Here is a 23,468-nt window from a genome sequence, read left to right as displayed (position 1 = left end):
TAAAATATTTAATTTTAACAAGGCCTAAAGAAAGAAAATCACCCCTCAATGTGTTACCCATTTTCTGCTTTATACTTGGATGTGGAAATGAAAAAGTACTTAAAAAAAAAAAATAATAATTAGTTTATACCAAAATATTTAATTTAACTATTATTATGCTTTGCTTCCTGCTTTTAGAAACACCCAGCATTTGTCCCTATTCTTTTGCCTCAACATATGAGGGGGTTCATGAGTAAAAGGGCACTATGCACATTTTGAGGTCCAATGTGCTGATTTACACGGCTTGATTTAAACGGCTGACAACTGTAGAGGTCCTGGGGTGTAACAGTAAATACAACTCCTGAAAAGTGACCACATTTTGGAAACTACACCCTTAAAGGTATTTATTCAGGAGTGCAGTAAGCATTTTGATGTCACAAGTATTTTGAAGAAATTAATGTGCAGCAGATGTTGCAAAGTGAAAATTGCTAATTTTTCACTGATATGGCATAACAGTACCCAATATGTTGGGTACTGATATGCCATATCAATAACCGCACCACACTATTTATATTGTTTTGTAGGTTCTACTGGGTACGGAAATACCATGACATTCACTGCTGTTTGGGTACAGTGCAGACTTCAGAAGGGAAATACCAACTTTTTGCTTTTGTAGCACTGATTTTGAAGGATTGTTGCTTTTGAACTCCTACTGGAGTACCAGTACAGTCATTTTCTGAAAACCCTTCATTTTTTATTGTTCTCTTGATAGAGCATACAAAATACAACAATTTTTTTTTCAGCTTTAGACAATAAAAGCATTTTTGAAGAAAAAAGTTTTTACTGATGTAAAAAAAATGGCTGTTCTGGCACTGTTTTTATTTTTTACAGTATTCAAATGACAAGGTAGATCATAAAATATTTTTATAGATAAGGTGATGTCTATTTTTATTTGTTTTTCATTTTGACATAAAAGCATTTTTGGAAAAAAAAAATCATGCTTTTGTGTCACCATTTTCTGACATCCATATTTTTTGTATTTTTCTGGAGATGGTCTTGTGTGGGGGGCTCGATTTTGCAGTATGAGTTGAAGTTGTTATTGGTACCATTTTGAGGAACATAGTGCTTTTTGATTACTTGATATTACACAGTGACCCAAAAAATGGCTGCTTTGGTAGTTTTAATTAATTAAATTTTTTATGGCATTCACCTGATGGGGTAGGTAATAAGAGATATATTTTTTTTTTCATTGTAAATGGATTGATGAGAGAAAGGGGGCTTCTTTCATTTTTTTTTACTTACATTTTATTTTTATTTTTATAAAACACTTTCTGTCAATGTATGGGAATCCAACTTTTGGGGGTCTGATCCCTTTTCCAATAAAGTACAATACATGTTGCATTGTACTGCATTGAAACTGTCAGTATTACGCTGACAGTTCGCCTATGAGACTGCATAGGTTTCCATAGCTGCTAAGCCCAGAGGCTTGTGTAAAGGCTCCTTCACACGAGCGGAGGCCGTGCGGGTAATCCAATGCATGAAAGAGTGCCAAGCCGCGCTCTGGACAGCATGATTGATAATGCTCCGTGCCTCTCTGTGATCTTTTTACTACAAAATCACAGCAAGGTAAAGTTGTCACTGTGATTTTGTAGTAAAAAGATCACAGAGCGGCATGGAGCATTATCAATCATGTTAATGCTCCGTGTCTCTTCTGTCCGGAGCCGGGTTTGGCATTCTGTCACGCAGCGGATTCCACGCACAACATCCACTCGTGTGAGAGACCCCTAAAGCATCAGGGTGCATTAGCAGCCGTCGGCACCCCATGATCACAGCGAGGGGAGCCGATGGCATCAGAGAGGGAGCTCCCTTCTTCTGCAAACCCCTTATATACAGCAGTTAATATTAACCGTGGCATATAAGGGGTTAATCCGCCAATGATGTGGGCGGATACAGCAGGGCTGTATCCACTTGCCTGTACTTGTGCTGTACATGTACTGCATGATGTAAACAAGTGAAAACTTTTTTTAAACTGCACTGTTGATTTATATTAATACACTTGCACATTTGAATTATAGTACATATTAGGGATGAGCGAATTTCTAATTTTGAAGTTTGAGTTCGGGTTGGGGTATATGCTAAATTGTGTTATGGATTCCGTTACCACGGAACATAACGCAATTTCTATGACGGAATGCATAATGAAATGCTTTTAGAGGCATTCCGTTACTTATTCCGTCATAATAAAAGTCTGTGGCCTGCATAACGGATCTGTCTGGTTTCCGTTATGCAGGGGGGGACTCCAGCATAACGAAAACCGAATAGATCCGTTATGCAGACCATAGATTTCTATTATGACAGAATGAATAACGGATCCAGAGGAAAAAATGCAGGCTATTTTGAGAGCTGCATTTTTACAAGCAGGCAAAAAATTTGAGTTTGTGAGAGTTTTCGTGTTTGAGTTCAAGTGTGCATTGATGAGTGGCTGTGCCTAACTTTATTGTACGCTGTGACTTGTTTTTGCTGTCAAGGTTATTGCATAGCAGCTGAGAGTATACTGTGATTACATTTTATTTTCCGCTTCCTTCTCCAGGGTGTTGAACAGGTGAGTAATTAGGGTCTAAGCTATCTAATTAGGAGAAGTTAAATAGCCAGTCTTGAGGGCAGCTCAGTCCTCTGAATCCAGAGGAAAAAAAGCAGGCTGGTTTGAGAGCTGCATTTATACAAACAGGAAAATAACGCAAGTTTGTGAGCGTTCGTGTTTGAGTTTAAGTGTGTGTTTAAATTAAGTGTGTGACTTTAGATAACGTGAGGAAGAATCTGTGAGAGCTAAATTATTTGTGTGCATTGCTTAGTGGCTATGCCTGACTTTATTGTACACTGTGACTGGCTTTTGCCATCAGGTTTATTGCATAGCAGCTGAGAGTACACTGTGATTACATTTTTTTTTCTCTTCCTTCTCCAAGGTGTTAGGCCTCATGCACACTGCCGTGTTTCACGGCCGTATGCGGGCCGTGGAACCGCGGCCTGGATCCCTCCTGAGAGCAGGAGCGCACGGCGTCACTGGTTGCTATGACGCTGTGCGCTCCCTGCTGCCGCCGCAATACAGTGATACACTGATATGATCTATACCAGTGTATTACTGTACTGTGCCGGCAGCAGGGAGCGCACAGCGTCATAGCAACCAGTGACGCCGTGCGCTCCTGCTCTCAGGAGGGATCCAGGCCGCGGTTCCACGGCCCGCATACGGCCGTGAAACACGGCAGTGTGCAAGAGGCCTTAAACAGGTGAATAATTAGGGTCTGGTTATCTAATTAGGAGAAGTTAAATAGCCAGCCTTGAGGGCAGCTCAGTCCTTTGAATCCAGAGGAAAAAAAGCCGGCTGGTTTGAGAGCTGCATTTATACAAGCAGGCAAATAATGCAGGTTTGTGAGCGTTCGCGTGCTTAAGTTTAAGTGTGTGTTTGTATTAAGTGTGTGACTTTAGATTATGTGACTTCAGATTCAGGGACTTTAGGAGGGGACTACAGTAAGTAAGATTCTTATCACTGCACAATATTGTATTTTTCTCTTTTCATGCGTAATCCCCACTTAGTATGTGTTCCATTATTGACAGCACAGTCCAGTGCACATCTTGTCTAATGTATGCAGTCCTGGAACAGTCATTTGAGGGTGCATATCTTTGTTCAAAATGTGAGCAAATTGCCCATTTGGAATCACACATTGAGTATCTAAATTGGCGAATTTCAACATTGAGAAGCGTTGACAATTTGGAAAATAATTTGCTGCTCACTGAGCAAGCACTCTGTGGGGTAGATGTGGGGGAGGATGGTAGCGAGGAGACTTAGGAAACTGAGGTAGCTAGCTGGGTAACAGTTAAAAAGCAGGGTAGAGGGAAGAGTGGCAGGGAGGCTAGCCCTGATCTGACACACCCCAACAATTTTGCATGGTTTGCAGATGAGGGGGATGTCAGTTCAGAGAGAGCACTACTGCAGCCAGACAATTCCACTGCCAATCAGGGGAATGCTAGCTCCAGTAAGCAGAGGACCAGGAGAGCAGGGCAGGCCAGACAGGTGCTGGTAGTGGGAGACTCAATTACTATGGGTACAGATTTGTCACAAAGACCGGGATCATCGAACAGTGTGTTGTCTTCCTGGTGATCGGATTGACAGATCACTGGGAGGGGCTGGAGAAGATCCCGCGGTCATGGTCAAAATCGGAACCAATGACAAAGTTAGAGGTAGGTGGAGCGTCCTTAAAAAATATTTTAGGGATTAAGGTCAAAAGCCTATGGCAAGCACCTCAAAGATAGTATTTTCCAAAATACTACCGGTACCACGAGCCACACAAGAAATACAGAAGGAGATTAGGGAGGTTAACAAGTGGCTCAAGAACTAGTGTAGGAATGAGGGGTTTGGGTTCCTGAGAACTGTGCCGACTTCTATGTTGGCTATAGGCTCTATCGTAGGGATAGACTGCACCTCAATGGGGAAGGCACAGCTGTGTTGAGGGAAAAGATGGAGAGAAGGTTGGAGGAGTGTTTAAACTAGGGACTGGGGGAGGGTAATTACATTATAGGATGGGAATATAGTCCAGATAGAGACTGGGGGTAAGGTAATGGGTAATGGGGGAGAAATGGAAGGAGAGACTAGAACAGCTCAGAAAGAAAAGTGTAGGGTACAAAATACACATATAAATGTATGTATACTAATGCCAGAAGCCTGACTAATAAAACTGGGGTACTGGAATTAGTGATGTGTGAGGAGGACTATGACATAGTGGGAATAACTGAGACATGGCATGATGATAGCTATGACTGGGCGGTTAATGATCGGGGTTAAGTCTGTTTAGAAAGGATCGCCAAAACTGGAAAGGGGGACCGGTCTGCCTTTATGGAAAGTCCTGTCTAAAGCCCACACTCTGGTAAGATATAAGTGAGGGACATGAACATGTGGAGTTACTGTGGGTAGAAATAGATGGAGGAAAAAACAATAATAAATTACTAATAGGAGTTTATTATAAAACACCTAATATACCAAAGTCCACAGAAAATCTGGTACTAAATGAGATAGACGAGGCGGCAAATCATAATGAGGTGGTTATTATTGGGGACTTCAACTACCCAGATATAGAAACTGAAACCTGTATATCTCATAAAGTAAACAGGTTCTTGGCAATAACCAAAGACAATTACCTTTCCCAACTGGTTCAGGACTCGACTAGAGGGATGGCCATACTGGACTTAGTATTAACCAATAGACCTGACAGAACAACAGATATGCAGGTCGGGGGACACCTGGGAAATAGTGACCATAAAGTAATAACCTTCTAATTATCATTCAAAATAGTGTTTCTTCAGTGAGGACCGAAAATACCAAACTTCAAAAAAGCTAAATTTAGCCAACTAAGAGAGGCCATAGGCCTAACTAACTGGGACAAAGTCCTCAAAAATAAAAATACAGCCACAAAATGGGATATTTTTATAAGCATCCTAAAATCTAATTGTGAGAGATACATACCTTATGGGAATAAAAGGGAAAAAACAACTATGTGGATAAATAGTGCTGTAAAGAAAGCAATAAATGACAAAAAGAAAGCATTTAAATCACTAAAACAGGAGGGTAGCGAGGAAGCACTGAAAAACTATAAGGAAAAAAATTGAATATGTAAAAAACTAATAAAAATAGCCAAACTGGAGACCGAGGGATTAATTGCCAAAGAGAGCAAAATGAACCCTAAATTTTTTTTCAATTATATAAATGGTAAAAAGTATAAATCTGAAGGTGTCGGCCCTCTACAGAGTAATGAGGGGGGAGTTGCAAATAGCAATTAGGACAAAGCAAAGCTATTAAATATTTTTTTCTCTCTACTGTATTCACTGAAGAAAATAAACTGTCAGATGAAATGCAGAATATAAAAGTTAATTCCCCATTAAAAGCCCTGTATGACCTAGAAAGAAGTACAGTGGCGTCTTAAAAAAATTAAAATAGACAAATCGCCAGGACCAGATGGCATATACCCCCGTATCCTAAGATAATTAAGTAATGTCATAGCCATAACAAGGAGAAATAAATAGTTCTATGTGTCAAAGTCGCAAACTAAGCAGCAGTCCTGGAAATAGGAGTCGATCCAACCTCTTTATCACATGCAATCAATAAACCAGAGTCCAGGTCCGCGCTTCAAAGGAGATATAGTTTAGAAAACGCCTTATTAAAGGAAAGCGCAGTTTAAATCGTATCCCATGTTGAAACTTCCCCACAGGCACACGCCACACTGCCGACCGAAACTTCACAGGACAGCGATGAAGGGTCACCCTGGTCACCCTGACTTCTGATATTTAGGGACTCTATACTGACAGGGAGTGTTCCACATGATTGGCGCATAGCAAATGTAGGGCCAATATTAAAAAAGGGTCCAAAACAGAGGCCGGGAACTATAGGCCAGTAAGTTTAACGTTGTGGGTAAACTATTTGAAGGTTTTCTATCTTGGAGTAACTCAAGGAAAATAAGCAAATAACGCCATATCAGCATAGCTTCATGAGGGATCTGTCATGTCAAACTAATTTAATCAGTTTATATGAAGTTCTAGACTTGACAGTGGTGAATCAATGGATGTCATATATCTGGATTTCTCCAAAGCATTTGACACTGTACCGCATAAAAGGTTAGTATATAAAATGAGAATGCTTAGACTGGGAGAAAATGTCTGTATGTGGGTAAGTAACTTGGTCAGTGATAGCAAACAGAGAAGGGTTATTAACAGTACACACTCAAATTGGGTCACTGCCAATAGTGGAGTACCTCAGGGGTCAGTATTGGGCCATATTCTCTTCAATATATGTATTAATGATCTTGAAGGCCTGCACAGTGAAATATCATATTTTGCAGATGACACTAAACTGTGTAATGTAACGGAAGAGGACAGTATACTGCTACAGATGGATCTGGACAGATTGGAGGCTTGGGCAGATAAGTGGCAAATGAGGTTTAACACTGATAAATGTAAGGTTATGCACATGGGACAGAATAAGTCACCCGTACATACTAAATGGTAAAACACTCAGTAACACAGACATGGAAAAAGACCTAGGAATTTTAGTGAACAGCAAACTAAGCTGTAAAAAAACAGTGTCAGGCAGCTGCTGCCAAGGGCAATAAGATAATGGGTTGCATGAAAAGGGTCATAGATGCCCGTGATGAGAACATTGTGCTACCACTTTACAAATCATTAGTCAGACTACACATGGAGCACTGTGTACAGTTCTGGGCTCCTGTAAACAAGGCAGACATAGCAGAGCTGAAGAAGGTCCAGAGGAGGGCATCTAAAGTAATAACTGGAATGGGGGGACTACAGTACCCTGAAAGATTATCAACATTAGGGTTATTCACTTTAGAAAAAAGACGACTGAGGGGGAGATCTTATTACTATGTATAAATATATCAGGGGTCAGTACAGAGATCTCTCCCATCATCTATTTATCCCCAAGAGTGTGACTGTGACAAGGGGACATCCTCTGCGTCTGGAGGAAAGAAGGTTTGTACACATAGAAGAGGATTCTTCACAGTAAGAGCAGTGAGACTATGGAACTCTCTGCCTGAGGAGGTGTTTTTTTTTGCCTTCCTCTGAATCAACTTGCAGGATAACAGGCTGAACTGGATGGACAAATGTATTTTTTCGGCATTATATACTAAGTTAATATGAATGCCTCTAAAGGCATTCCATTATGCATTCCATCACGGAATTGCATTATGGTCCGTGGTAACGGAATCCATAATGCAATTCAGCATATACCCCAACCTGAACACGAACTTGAACTTCAAAATATGAAGTTTGCTCATCCCTAGTACATATGTATAAGATACAGTATAGTGTATAAACAATACCTCACAATCCAAGGTCCTATATGAGCCTATATTTACACGTTGATGTGACCTTGGAAGATACAAGATGGAAAGGCTGGTATACGCTACATCATTTCTGCGTAATATTAAATGATCTATCACAAAACATTACTTGTGCCCTTGAATCTGATTCTGGCTTGATGAATTTCATTATGAATACACCAATGAGCATCCAGCTATAGGACTTTTCTAATGATTTTAATAGAATGTAATGTATCTGCCAAGTTTTTCGATAGCCAAAATCTGATAATCGTCCACACTTCATAGCTAATTTTTTTTCTCATTGTGAAAGTGACCCTCAGACTAATAGAAATAGGAATATAACAGAATAACTTTTGTAGAAATTCAAAAATGTTCTAGTAATAATTCCAGTATGTGGTATAATGGGGCACCTACAAGCATAACAGAATATACTTTTCCAGGTGGAACCTGCTTTATTTATAAATCCCAACAACTGAATCCCTATTTGTAGGACATTTTAACTTCCACCCTCAATCCACCCAGGAATGGTCACAAAATATCCCCCCAAAAATCCCATTTTCTTTACATTTGCATAAAACACACCCCTATGAAGATTGGTTTCATAGGGAAACAGTACAATAAGGGTAGGTTCACATCACTGTATCGTTTCCCATTCTTCTGAGATAACAGAAACAAAACAAAAAAATTGATCTTTTATTCTGAGCATTCGTTATGCTCAGTTACGGTACTCATTTTACATCCGTTTTAGCAATTTCCGTCTGAGATCTATTATTTTAGACAGAAAAAAAGTACTTGGAGGATTTTTTTTCCATCTAAAATACTGTGTTCTGATGGATCAGAACAGAAAACTAAACAGTGATGTGAACCTAGCATAACAGACAACTGAGGGATGTCCTTATGAGATTACTTTAAACTGTACATAAAGAATAGTGGTTCTTTGTCTACATTTAATATTCGTAAGAACAAAAAGTCAGAGTTGACCAATTTATCTTTAAACTAAATCAAATTCTTGTACAAAAGTTAAAAAAACTAACATAATATTTTTGCACACAAATAAATACAGGATATGATTAGAAATTGTGAGTTTGTGTATAGCATTTAGTTGTTCCTCTAAAGTAGTCATGGTACCTCATTACGTTACGTTATCATTTCATGAATAGTGGGGGTCCAGCCTCAGAGACCTCCACTGGGGTCTGTGGAGTACAGTATGTACAGTAGGGGCAGAAACCTGTTTGACTTTTTTGTTGCATAATACATCAGGGATCAGCAAACTTTGGCCCTCTAGCTAAGACTACAACTCCCAGCATGCAAACTTGCTTGGCTGTTTTTGTAACTCCCATAGAAGTGAAAGGAGAATTCTAGTAGTTGTAGTTCTGGAACAGCTAGAGTGCCAGAGGTTGCTGATCCCTGGTCTGCAGGAACACAGCTCCTTTAAAGTGAATGTGTTAAAAATAATCCCTACAATGTAGATACAGGGAGTGCAGAATTATTAGGCAAATGAGTATTTTGACCACATCATCCTCTTTATGCATGTTGTCTTACTCCAAGCTGTATAGGCTCGAAAGCCTACTACCAATTAAGCATATTAGGTGATGTGCATCTCTGTAATGAGAAGGGGTGTGGTCTAATGACATCAACACCCTATATCAGGTGTGCATAATTATTAGGCAACTTCCTTTCCTTTGGCAAAATGGGTCAAAAGAAGGACTTGACAGGCTCAGAAAAGGCAAAAATAGTGAGATATATTGCAGAGGGATGCAGAACTCTTAAAATTGCAAAGCTTCTGAAGCGTGATCATCAAACAATCAAGCGTTTCATTCAAAATAGTCAACAGGGTCGCAAGAAGCGTGTGGAAAAACCAAGGCGCAAAATAACTGCCCATGAACTGAGAAAAGTCAAGCGTGCAGCTGCCAAGATGCCACTTGCCACCAGTTTGGCCATATTTCAGAGCTGCAACATCACTGGAGTGCCCAAAAGCACAAGGTGTGCAATACTCAGAGACATGGCCAAGGTAAGAAAGGCTGAAAGACGACCACCACTGAACAAGACACACAAGCTGAAACGTCAAGACTGGGCCAAGAAATATCTCAAGACTGATTTTTCTAAGGTTTTATGGACTGATGAAATGAGAGTGAGTCTTGATGGGCCAGATGGATGGGCCCGTGGCTGGATTGGTAAAGGGCAGAGAGCTCCAGTCCGACTCAGACGCCAGCAAGGTGGAGGCGGAATACTGGTTTGGGCTGGTATCATCAAAGATGAGCTTGTGGGGCCTTTTCGGGTTGAGGATGGAGTCAAGCTCAACTCCCAGTCCTACTGCCAGTTTCTGGAAGACACCTTCTTCAAGCAGTGGTACAGGAAGAAGTCTGCATCCTTCAAGAAAAACATGATTTTCATGCAGGACAATGCTCCATCACACGCGTCCAAATACTCCACAGCGTGGCTGGCAAGAAAGGGTATAAAAGAAGAAAATCTAATGACATGTCCTCCTTGTTCACCTGATCTGATCCCCATTGAGAACCTGTGGTCCATCATCAAATGTGAGATTTACAAGGAGGGAAAACAGTACACCTCTCTGAACAGTGTCTGGGAGGCTGTGGTTGCTGCTGCACGCAATGTTGATGGTGAACAGATCAAAACACTGACAGAATCCATGGATGGCAGGCTTTTGAGTGTCCTTGCAAAGAAAGGTGGCTATATTGGTCACTGATTTGTTTTGTTTTTGAATGTCAGAAATGTATATTTGTGAATGTTGAGATGTTATATTGGTTTCACTGGTAAAAATAAATAATTGAAATGGGTATATATTTGTTTTTTGTTAAGTTGCCTAATAATTATGCACAGTAATAGTCACCTGCACACACAGATATCCCCCTAAAATAGCTAAAACTAAAAACTACTTCCAAAAATATTCAGCTTTGATATTAATGAGTTTTTTGGGTTCATTGAGAACATGGTTGTTGTTCAATAATAAAATTAATCCTCAAAAATACAACTTGCCTAATAATTCTGCACTCCCTGTAATTTGGAGTGGCACAAGGCATGATAAAACTCTGCGGATCGGCGATGGTCTAGGAAGCTGGCCACCGATCAGTAAGCGATGGCTTATCATTACTTAACATGGAAATAGCCCTTTAAATTATAATCTCAAGGTGCTAAATTAATCAGATTTTCTTCTAAAGGAAAGTGTTAATTAATATCCTAAACAAGTGTTTAATAATCAGTTTGATCAATCTGTCCATGTACATCACCAACAATTAATTTGAAGGTGGAGTCCAGCAAGTTATTAATAAAAATCAAAGTTTCTATGATTAAGACCATTTGTAGGTCGAAATGCGTCAGATGACAGTGGGCATGTGCTTTTTTAATGTGATTTATTACAATAAGGGATTGATTTTTATTTACAACATGTTGGGTTCAATCTCTACTTTAAAATCGCTTATTGCTAAGGACGTGAATAAGCCTTGAGTCCGTGAAGTGACCTATTTGATGACCCCCAAATCTAGCGCTGGATTACATTTTCTGTATACATCACCAACAATACATGTTCAGTTACTTACTGATAGTAATGCGTACATGTAATAAACTCTATTAAATTAATACATTAATTTAAAGGGGTTCTCTAGGACTTACATGTTGATGGCCTATCCTAAGACTAGTTCATCAACATACGATCGACAAAGATCTGACTCCAGCAGTACGAAGAGGCCACTGCACACCGTGAGCACTTTGGCCTCTTTCTAGGTCATTCGACATCATGTTCATTGGTCACATGGCCAAGGCGCAGTTTAGCCCCACTCAAGTTGTGATACCGAGCACAGTCGCAATACAATGTAAGGCTCATGGAAGTGCTGCAACCTCCTCAAATAGATAATCAGCAAGAGTAGCAGGAGTCGGATCCCCCGCCGATCTCATACTGATGACCTATCCTGAGGATAGGTCATCCATATGTAGATCCCGGAGAACCTCTTTAATAAAAAATGCAGTGTGTTAATAATCTTCAGTGTAAGTTATAAGAAGGGCATTTTACGTGTTTAAGTCTTTGGTGTTAGATGGCTGTACATAATGCAGGTATATATCCCACGTACAGTATACACTAAGTACACTAATAATATAATCATTTTCTATTGATAAAAATAAAGAAATAAAATAAGAAATCACAATAAATTAAGAGCGAGCCGACAGCTCTGGGTAGCCATTTCGCTTGAGAAGCCTGCATATTCATGAATTAAAATGAATTAATATTAATCAATGTGAATGAACATGAAAACTATTTAATAAATAATTGCTGGGGAAATTAATATTTATGGATAGGAAAGTAGATTGTAATAAATTAGTGACACTGGAATGATAAAATCTGAATAGGAGAAATAAATCAATGTAAAAGAATAAACATTTTTATTGTATTAGTTGAAATCCTATTAAATTGTCTGCCTGGTTCCAGGAGGAACTCAGCTTAAACATAAAGCTTAATTAAAAGGTAGGAAGTGATAAATATTTAAATACCCAAAGTCTCCTGAGTATACTAGAGAGAAAAATATGTTTGCTGTGAACGCTGCAATAGAGTAGTTTAGACATTGTGTCACGGGGTACTGCTTTAATCGGCATTGGTATCCACATTTTGTAATTTTTATACAAATCCTGTACAATTTTTGGTCCATGTATTAAACTGTCTATGTGGTACTGCAATAAAGATCCCTTTTCCATGTTCTTTACTGATACATAATCCCTCATGTTTCTAAGATGCCTTATGTATAGAATATTGGTAAACCAATATTCTTGTTAAAAGGATTAACTGAGAGCTTGATACTGATGTCCTATTCTCAAGATAGGTCATCAATATCAGATTGGCGGGGGTACAACTCCCAATAACCCTGCCGATCAGCTGTATGAAGAGGCTGTGACGCTCATTGAGCACTTAGGCCTCCTTCAAGATCATGTGAGATCACATTCATCAGTCATATGGCCTGTGCGCAGCTCAGTCCCATTCATGGGACTGTCATAGGGTGTCCAAAGTTTCCCCTGACAGCTGATGTAGGGGAAAAGAAAGATCGAACTGTTGGATTGTTCTCAAAATGACAAGCCACCGCCAGAGGTATCTAGTTGTAGTTTACGCCTCTGTCACCATGAAGAACAAATGCTAAATCGGATAAACATGTGTATTGGGGGGTAGAATTTCTGCCTGCTGGCACCTATCCTAAACTGTATGCCCAGCTTAAGAATAAAATAAGGTATGCAGATAAAACATTCTACAGGGATTTTGACTCAAAATAAAAGATACAGTAAAATTTCTCAGAAAATTTCATCAAATTCTCTATATATTAGAATGTTAATCTGGATTTATTTTTTATTTCATTGTTGCACAGTTCATACAATAGTAACTTTATTTGGAAAATATTAATTGTAGAAGTAACAGAAATAAAGGGCTAGAACAGTGATGGCAAACCTTTTTAAAGCCAATTGCCCAAACTGCAACCCAAAACCCACTTATTTATCGCAACGTGCCAACACGGAAATTTAACCTGAATACTGCATGCCAATATAGTATATCTTCCATGTACTTTATTTTTAAGCAATAATAGCCTGCTTACATTCAGTGCGCTGCCCCTGCCGTTCATAGTGTTGAAGTCGAAGGCATATTGGTACACCATAGACTTTTTCCAGAGTGCGGGTGCCCAGAGAGAGGGATATGAGTGCTGCATCTGGCACCCGTACCATAGGTTCGACACCAATGGGCTAGAAGTTAGACATACAGTAAAGGCTAGTTGTAAAAGTTAACCATTCAAAATTAAGTTTGCAGTTCAGAACAAGTATCTATATGGAAATATGCTTTTTAAACTCTTAATAACTAGTAATGGATATATCCGTCATGAGAAGGTGCTAGTTCCAGCACCAGGATGCCTATACCCATCATGATTATCTCATGAGCACAGCTGAATGTTCCTACAAAATTGTGTTGGGAGTTCTGTTGTATTACACAATCGGGCTCTAGCTGCAATTGCCAGGATCAGAGCTAGCTCCAATGCAGGCTGTTTAACCACTTAGATGCTATGGTCAATAGCGACCACGGTTTCTAAGGTTTTTGACAGAATGAGGGGGCTCCCTCTGTCTAGCCATCAGCATTCTGTAAACCTTTGCTCCTCCTGATTCTTCTGTCAGCCCCTTCTTCTCCATTTTATTTGACAGGTCCAGGTGAGATGACTGTGTAGGAACCTGTCCTTATGAATCAAGAAGTAGAGTGAGGGGTTGGTAGAGGCAGCAGGAGAAGCAAGGGTGCACAAAGTGACTTCTGCTCATTAGATTAAGGCCTCATGCACACCAATGATATTCTTGCTTCATGGAAGGTCTGTGCAGAATTAGACTAGGCCATCATAAAAAGGCACTGGCCTAGTCTAAGGCCCCTTAGTGACTGTTGTAAAAAGTTGTATCAGTGGTCACTAAGGGGTTAATGTCCTTGTGGCTAAAAAATCAAGTAAAGTCTCAGATTTTGCTGCTAATTAGAGATGAGCTGTTTGCGGGTTTGCCTATTAGCAAATCTAGCTTATTTACAGCAGTTGGGCTGTTTAGCTTTGGCAGCCTTTCTGGCTGCCAGATACCCCCCCCCCCCTTCCCCCATCCCAGTGACATTCTGTTTAGGGGAGGCATCACACTGAAGCCAGTCAGTGTGTACTTCAATGTCTTAAAGAAAGCTAATTCTTTTAGTATCACAAAACGGTAAAATGACTGCACAAGGAGAATTACTCCATGAACTTCACTCAATGCTGCTGCAGGTTGATCTGGGCAGTTATGAAAGATCTTAAATACCCTGCAGTGAAGCAAAGTTACTGTAGAAAATCAATCCGAAGAATTACTGTAATTTTAACAGTTGTCGGTTTATGATCAACACAATACAATCTTCCTGAACCTCAAAAGACTTTCTAAGCTCTAAGCTATGTTGTGAACATTCAGTAAGTGATTTATTTGTAGCTCCAGAGACTTTTCATAGCATTTGCTGTTCTGGACATAGTTAACATGTTTGTATGAACTAGAGCAAGATAGAAATGGTATATCTGTATGGTAACATGCATGCAGCACATTCTAAGCATTCATACAATACACCCAGGGCCTTGTATTATAATATATTGTCTGCAGATAATTAAAAAAAATGGTCGAAAATCAACTTAAATGGAAAAATAGACAATGAGAGACATACAGTATGTAAGGTGATTTTATATTTATATTAATTATTCTAAAAAGGGTTGTTCCACAAACCACACATATTTCTGCTGAGGCTTCCACTGATCACAAGTACCAGGGTTCCGTTACCTTGCAAGAATGGAGTGGCAGGCCACACTTGGACACTGTGGAGTGGCAGGTCACACTTGGACACTGTGGAGTGGCAGGTCACACTTGTATGCTGCCACTCCACTCATTCTTTTTGGAAGTACAGCACTCAGTTGTCTTCGAAAGACCCACAGGGTGGATATGTGTGGCTGCTGCTCCATTATAATGGGGGAACATGGGGCTACATTCTTCTGATAGGTGGGGATACCAGTAGTCAGTCCCTCACTGAACAGATGCATCCCCCACCTTGTGTGTGTCAAGGAACCATGAACCAGACGTACAACAAGAGGTAAGTGGAAATAAGAAGGCTTTATTGACAATCAAGCTGTAAGGCAAAAGTCCAAACGGATGACAAAACCGAAGCAGGGTCTTGCGAAGCCAGAGGTCAGGAACCAGAAGGGTAGTCAGACGAAGCCTGGATCAGGAACCAGCAGGGTAGTCAGACGAAGCCAGGATCAGGAACCAGCAGGGTAGTCAGACGAAGCCAGGATCAGGAACCAGCAGGGTAGTCAGACGAAGCCAGGATCAGGAACCAGAAGCAGCAGCAGTCTTAGAAGCATGTTAACACAGGAGGACCAAGCAAGGAACTGAAGCCACAGACCTCCTATATATATAAGCTAGGCATCCAGCTCCTCCCAGTGGGAAGGAGAAGCCGCAGGGTGGGAGGCTACAAGAAACCCAGAAACCAAGATGGCCGCCAGCACATGTCAAACGAAGGAGAACAGCAAGAAGGTAAGACCATGACAGTACCTCCCCCTCAAGGGCCCCTCCTCCGCGGAGTAAAGAACGGTTTCTGAGGGAAGCGTGCGTGGAAGGCTCGGAGCAAGGCAGGAGCATGGACATCTGCGGAGGGAACCCAGGAACGCTCCTCTGGACCATAACCACGCCAATGGACCAAAAACTGCACCCGACCGCGGACCAGGCGTGAGTCCAGGATATTGCTCACCTCATACTCCTCACGATTGCCCACTTGGACCGGACGAGGCCGAGGAACCGAGGAAGTGAAACGATTACACACCAGTGGCTTCAACAGGGAGACATGAAACACGTTGGAGATCCGCATGCCAGGAGGAAGCGCAAGGGCATAGGCTACCGGGTTTACCCTGCAAAGCACTCGGAAGGGACCAACAAAGCGAGGCGCCAGCTTGGGAGTGGGCACTCGAAGGTTGAGGTTGCGGGTGGACTACCATACGTGGTCTCCGACCTGGTAGGAAGGAGCGGGCGCTCGTCTGCGATCAGCCTGAAGTCTCTAGCGCTGCGCAGAGACCTCAAGGGACCTCTGGATCTGTACCCAAGAAGCACGTAGGACGGAAAGGTGATCCTCCACAGCCGGAATATCCTGGGGAGAGAATACCTCCGGTAACACGGCAGGTTGGAACCCATAATTGGCCATGAAGGGAGACGTCCCAGAGGAAGAGTTCACCGCCGTGTTCCTGGCAAACTCAGCCCAAGGCAGGAGGTCAACCCAATTGTCTTGGTGATCGGAGACATAGCAACGAAGGAATTGCACCAAGGCCTGATTGGATCGTTCTGCGGCCCCATTGGACTGAGGGTGGTAGGCCGAGGAGAAAGAGAGATGAATCCCCAACTGGGAGCAAAAGGCGCGCCAGAACCTGGACACAAACTGACTCCCCCGATCCGACACAATCTCCTTGGGCAAACCGTGCAACCGGAAGACCTCCCTGGCAAAAATCGTGGCCAACTCTTGTGCAGAGGGTAACTTCTTGAGAGGAACACAGTGGCACATTTTGGAAAACCGATCCACAATCATGAGAATGACCGTATGGCCTCGGGATGCAGGGAGGTCCACAATGAAATCCATCCCCAGGTGTGACCATGGACGCTCCCCGGTGGCTATGGGTTGCAAAAGGCCCAACGGAAGGTGCCGAGGGGACTTACTCTGGGCACAAACGGAGCATGCCGCTACATATGCGGCGATGTCGGAACGTAGAGAAGGCCACCAGAACAGACGTGAAACAGCCCAGGACAGCTGATTCTTTCCAGGATGCCCCGCGGCCTTGGAGTTATGGTAGGTTCGCAACAACCGAGTGCGCAACTCCTCAGGCACAAAACATCTGCCGTTGGGTCTCCCAGAGGGAGCACCAGATTGAGCCGCCAAAATCTGCTCACCCAGGGGAGAGGTCAGGCTGGTGCGAATGGCGGCCAGGATCTGATTCGGAGGTATGACCGAAGTCGGAATCGACTCCTCCCCGGACAGCTCGGAGTACTGCCGTGATAAGGCATCCGCTCTGATGTTCTTGGAACCGGGTAGGTAGGAGACCACGTAATTAAAACGTGACAAGAACAGAGCCCATCTGGCCTGACGTGGTGTCAATCTCTTGGCCTCAGAGAGGTAGGTCAGATTCTTGTGGTCCGTCAGGATGAGAACCGGAACCACCGAGCCCTCGAGCAAGTGCCTCCATTCTTTAAGGGCCTGCACGATGGCCAATAACTCCCTGTCACCAATCTGATAGTTGCACTCCGCGGAAGACAGTTTCCGGGAGTAAAACCCACAAGGAAGCAGAGGACCCTCTGGTGTTCTACGCTGAGACAGAAGGGCGCCTACTCCCGTCTCAGACGCGTCCACCTCGAGGACAAAAGGCAACCCAGGGTTGGGATGCGACAGAATCGGAGCCGACACAAAGGCGGACTTTAGAGCCTCAAAAGCTCGGATGGCCTCGAGCGGCCAGACCTGGGGATTACTGCCCTTCCTGGTCAGATCCGTGAGAGGCTTGGCTAGCATGGAAAAGTCCCTGATGAACTTCCGATAATAATTGGCGAAGCCCAAAAAGCGCTGCAGGGCACGAAGACCACTGGGCTGGGGCCACTGTAAGACAGCCGAAACCTTCTCAGGATCCATGGAGAACCCCTCAGCGGAAATGATGTAACCTAAGAAGGTTACCTGGGATCGGTGAAATTCGCATTTCTCAAGCTTACCGAACAGCTTGTTCTCTCGTAACCGTTGCAACACTCGTCTGACATCCAGAATGTGGGCCTCCATGGATTCAGAATATACCAAGATGTCATCCAAATAGACCACCACACACTGCTGCAACAGGTCACGGAAAACATCGTTGATGAATTCCTGGAAGACTGCGGGCGCATTGCACAACCCAAAGGGCATAACCAAGGATTCATAATGACCGGTCCTGGTGTTAAACGCGGTCTTCCACTCATCGCCCGCCTTGATCCTTACCAGGTTATATGCCGCCCTCAGGTCGAGTTTGGTAAAGACCGTGGCCCCTTTGAGGCGATCGAACAGCTCGGAAATCAAGGGTATCGGGTAAGCGTTCTTGATCGTGATGCGATTGAGTCCCCTGTAATCGATGCAAGGCCTCAACTCACCGCCCTTCTTTTTCACAAAGAAAAATCCAGCCCCTGCCGGGGACGAGGATTTGCGAATGTGTCCGCGTGAAAGCGCCTCCCTCACATACTCCTCCATGGCCTCATTCTCCGCTACCGACAGTGGATAGACTTTGCCACGAGGAGGAACGGCACCAGATTGTAACTCTATGGCACAATCGTATGGGCGGTGCGGAGGTAGGGCAACCGCACGCACCTTATCGAATACATCCCGGTACTCCTCGTATTCAGGAGGCAACAGAGAGTCCGAGGAAGTACACAGCAACTTGACAGCCCCATGGATGCAACTAGCCCCACACTGCGGTGACCACGAGAGGATCTCGGCCGATCTCCAATCGAAAGTCGGATTATGCTTCTGGAGCCAGGGGTACCCCAAGACCACCGAGTAGTGTGGAGACGAAATAACCTGGAGACAGACCGACTCTCTGTGAACGGCACCAATGGCCATCCCCACTGGAAGGGTCTCATGAGTCACGTGTGGCGGCAGAAGGGGTCTGCCGTCTATCGCCTCAAGAGCCAGTGGGGAACCTCGAGGCTGCAGAGGAATGGAATTGGCGGCAGCGAACACACTATCAATGAACAAACCACCAGCACCAGAGTCCACCAACGCCTGGGTCGTCACGAGCCCCCGACCCAGGAGAGGACAACAGTAATCAGTGGTTTGTCAACACGGGAAACCGGGGACGAGGAGACTCCACCCAAGATCTGCCCCCGACAGGATCTCAGGTGCGAGCGTTTCCCGGACGGTTCGGGCATGCCAACCGAAAATGCCCACCGAGACCACAGTACATGCATCGGCCCTCGCGTCTCCGGAGTACCCTCTCCCCCTCGGACAGGCGAGCAAACCCCAGCTGCATGGGTTCACCCCCAGACAAGTCATCCCCAGGAGGCGTGGGAGGAGAGGGAGGCACGGGTGGGACAGCAAACGTAGGCGCCAATCTGTTAGAAGACCTCCGCAGGCTCTCCTTAAAGGAAGGTCTCTCCCTGAGTCTGGTGTCAATCAAAATCAGGAAAGAAATAAGAGACTCGAGCTCCACTGGTAGGTCCTTAGCTGCAACCTCATCCTTCAAGGCATCCGAGAGACCATGAGAGAAAGCAGCGACCAGAGCCTCATTATTCCAGCCCACCTCTGCTGCCAGGGTACGAAACTCAATGGCGTATTCAGCTACGGATCGTGAACCCTGTCTGATGGACATAAGGAGCTTCGCAGCAGAGGCAGCACGAGCCGGCACATCGAATACCTTCCGAAGAGAAGCAACAAAACCGGAAAACTCGGCAACCACCGGATTGTTGTTCTCCCATAAAGGGCTGGCCCAGGCCAAGGCCTTGTCCGAGAGCAGCGAGATCAAGAAGCCCACCTTTGATCTCTCAGTAGGAAAGGCATGTGGCAGCAACTCGAAATAAATGCCCACCTGGTTAAGGAAACCTCGGCACTGAGTTGGCTCTCCCCCAAAGCGCTATGGAAGGGGGGCAGAACCGGTCATACCCCGAAACACCGCAGGCGCAGCAACAGGTGTCGGGGTAGACTCTGGCGCAACAACCGGAGCGGCAGTAGGAGCGGGCCCAGGAGCGACAACCGACCCATCGGCAACGGAAGCTAAATGAGCCGTGCGTTCAAGCAGGGTTTGCAACGCCACAGCGAACCGACCCAACAGGTGATCCTGCTGATCAAGTCTGGCAACCAGCGTAGGTAGCGAGGATGGCCCTGTACCGTCAGAATTCATGGCTTGGTCCTAATGTCAAGGAACCATGAACCAGACGTACAACAAGAGGTAAGTGGAAATAAGAAGGCTTTATTGACAATCAAGCTGTAAGGCAAAAGTCCAAACGGATGACAAAACCGAAGCAGGGTCTTGCGAAGCCAGAGGTCAGGAACCAGAAGGGTAGTCAGACGAAGCCTGGATCAGGAACCAGCAGGGTAGTCAGACGAAGCCAGGATCAGGAACCAGCAGGGTAGTCAGACGAAGCCAGGATCAGGAACCAGCAGGGTAGTCAGACGAAGCCAGGATCAGGAACCAGAAGCAGCAGCAGTCTTAGAAGCATGTTAACACAGGAGGACCAAGCAAGGAACTGAAGCCACAGACCTCCTATATATATGAGCTAGGCATCCAGCTCCTCCCAGTGGGAAGGAGAAGCCGCAGGGTGGGAGGCTACAAGAAACCCAGAAACCAAGATGGCCGCCAGCACATGTCAAACGAAGGAGAACAGCAAGAAGGTAAGACCATGACAGTGTGTTTCATGGGACAAACCCTTTAAGAGTGGCACTGTACTTAGTTGCTGAACTGATCATTTATAAATACAGCAAAACTAGCTCTACAACTTAAACTTCATTATTGGTAGACTTTAGGGTTGAATTGACGATCAAGGTGTACAGCAAGCCAACAGCTCATACAGGTCTAGCAAACCTGAAACTAGATACCAGAAGTGTATAATAATATTCTTTATTTATACAGCATATTGGACAAGTATCCCAATCAAATAAACAACGAGATAAAGGAGAGGGGCACCTATTCATAAGAGCTTGGAATGAGAGGGACAAAAAAATAGGTTCCCGAAGATTATTTTCCCAGGAAGTGTCTTACTATCTATGTACTCGCAAAAAAGCATAAGGCAGCTCTCACCTTCCCCTCCACTGTCTGAGCTCGGATAACGCACCTGGATGCGATAATCCAGCGCCAAGATAGCGAAGAATCGTAGCTTTATTTGCGGTTTTTAAAATCTTTAAATAACAGGATAAGTTCAGTTACGCATTTCAGACCTTAGGTAATTTGCGGTCCTTCCTCAAAGCAAGGACTGCAAATTACCTATGGTCTGAAATGTGTAACTGTACTATCTATGTACTGTATGATAATCCAACTTAAGAATGTCTATTTCCAGGTGTTTTTTTGTGAGAAGTCTCTCTTTGGCAACCCAAAAAGTTGAGAGGTATGAAAGTGCAGAGTTATATGACAAGGTTAGCAAGTTAAGGGCAGGGGTGAATGGAAATCTTTGCGGCCAGGTCAGGTTGTAAGGCATCTTGGCTACAATGTTAGGAAATTGCAATATGTAAAAGCAACGGGGGCTTTCCAACAGGGGTTTTCCTGCATTTCCAGATTCTGTTTTTTGCTGCAGATCCGCTCCAGAAAACAGGATTTCAATGGGAAATTCAGCGCAGATTCTGCCGCAATATAGGACATACTGTTTTTTTCTCTGTTATTTTTTCCACGTGAATAAAACAAAGCAAGTGCTGATTTCCACTGAAATGAACAGGTGGGTGTTTGGAGGTGTTTTTTTGGAGCTGATTTTGATTTGGCTCTAACTCCTCCAAGTCCAAATATAGATGGTAAATGTATGTTTACTGGTGAGTTGCCAAGGCAGACATTGGGATTTTCTGCAAGGTCAGTTATGATAACCTTTATTTGATAAAACCATAGTATGTATTATATATATAAAAGTATAGCAAAGGACAGTAATAAAATAAAATACACAGATAGATTTTATGAATAGAGCATTTTATCTTTACCATTAGCCATTCTTCTTATACCATTTCCATATAGAGAAGGTCAGTTCTAAAATGAAATGAAGAGGCTGACAGATGGCTGATGCAAACTGTCCAAAACCAGCGTTCTCCAGCCTAAATGCAGACGGCTTCTTGGCAACAAAGTGGCTCCAACCTGGAAAGATATAAGGATACTATATATCAAAATGATTAGCACACATGGTATCGAAAAATCACAACTTTGCCTTCACAAGGACATAACGTTCTTTGGAAAGTCTTGTTCGGACAACATCTCTTAATCTGTAGAGACAAATGGTTTCCTTGCAGCTGAGGACCGTCCTGAAATTAACTACTGCTTCCAGTTTGCTCTCTCTTGAGAGATGCACATTAAGCATAATTTGCATGACTGATGATCACTTTCTTGTGACTGTATAAACAGTGACTGTAATTATAACGCATGTAGAAATGAAGCCCAATGAATCCAAGAAGGAAAACAGCTACTCTAAAGATAAATCAGCAGCCATGTATTTTCAAAGGGATTGTTCACCCCTGGGGACCTTTTCTGCAGACACCTTGCCAGCATGGCCAGACCTGCGGTGGGGATCATACTTACCTGGTCCATGCTGCTGGGTTCTGGCTCCATTGCACCCCTTCAAGCACTGCAGGTCTCCTCGCATCAACATCCAGTTTGACATGGTGGGACACGTGACCACAGCAGATAATGACTGGCCACAGCTGTGACGTGTCACCCATGACCAAGTCACATGACCCATGGGTGACAGATCGCTGCTGGAAGTACTGCAGAAAAAGTCCCTAGGGGTGAACAACTAATATGTCCAAATTGTTACTAACTGATGTCATGTTGAAATATATTATATGTGATACTCTTTTTATTAAAATTTCTAAATATAAAACTATAGGTGACCTGGTGTTGTGTTTAACCTACAGCAGATTAATCTACAGTGCGCTGTCAACAACTGGACATCTATATGGGCACAGTCACTGTGACTTGGGTAAATCTAGTAAGGAGTATGATTATCTTGGCAATTCTGTCAATTCCCACTCTCCTGTATATACATTGGAAAAGACACAAGGTGGCAACACTGCGTAGGTCTCTAATGAGGAGGAAGAAGTTACTAATAAACCAATGGCATCATTGGCAAAGCAGAATTGATGTTACAATTAGGGTAAGTCTCTATTCACACATCGGAGGCTCAGTTTGAAACTTCCCGTGCAAATTTACCATAATCGATTTAATGGGAGAAATGGTGCTGCAAAATGATAGACAACTTGAGGTAACTCCAATGAATTCCACTGTAAGTTTCAAATGGAAGCCATGAACAAAGCTTTAAGGTGGGTTTTGGCACTTCAGCAAATGGCATTTATCATGTAGAGAAGGTTATTACAAGGCAGTTACTAATGTATTGTTATTATCCATATTGCTTCCT

General features: G+C 43.3%; 1 protein-coding gene across 1 annotated transcript in view; it reads right to left on the bottom strand.

Annotated features, from left to right (window-relative positions):
• Window positions 1-23,468, bottom strand: part of SYNDIG1 (synapse differentiation inducing 1) — a 348,350-nt gene that overhangs the window by 243,014 nt on the left and 81,868 nt on the right. The window contains exon 2 of the mRNA XM_044291433.1: window positions 22,045-22,195. The gene's annotated coding sequence lies outside the window, so the exon portion shown is untranslated. The remainder of the gene's footprint in view (window positions 1-22,044; window positions 22,196-23,468) is intronic.

This window comes from Bufo gargarizans, chromosome 4 (genome assembly GCF_014858855.1).
Source record: "Bufo gargarizans isolate SCDJY-AF-19 chromosome 4, ASM1485885v1, whole genome shotgun sequence".
Lineage (NCBI taxonomy): Eukaryota > Metazoa > Chordata > Amphibia > Anura > Bufonidae > Bufo > Bufo gargarizans.
Note: the sequence above shows the minus strand (reverse complement) of the source record. Positions and strands in the feature narration are given on the sequence as shown.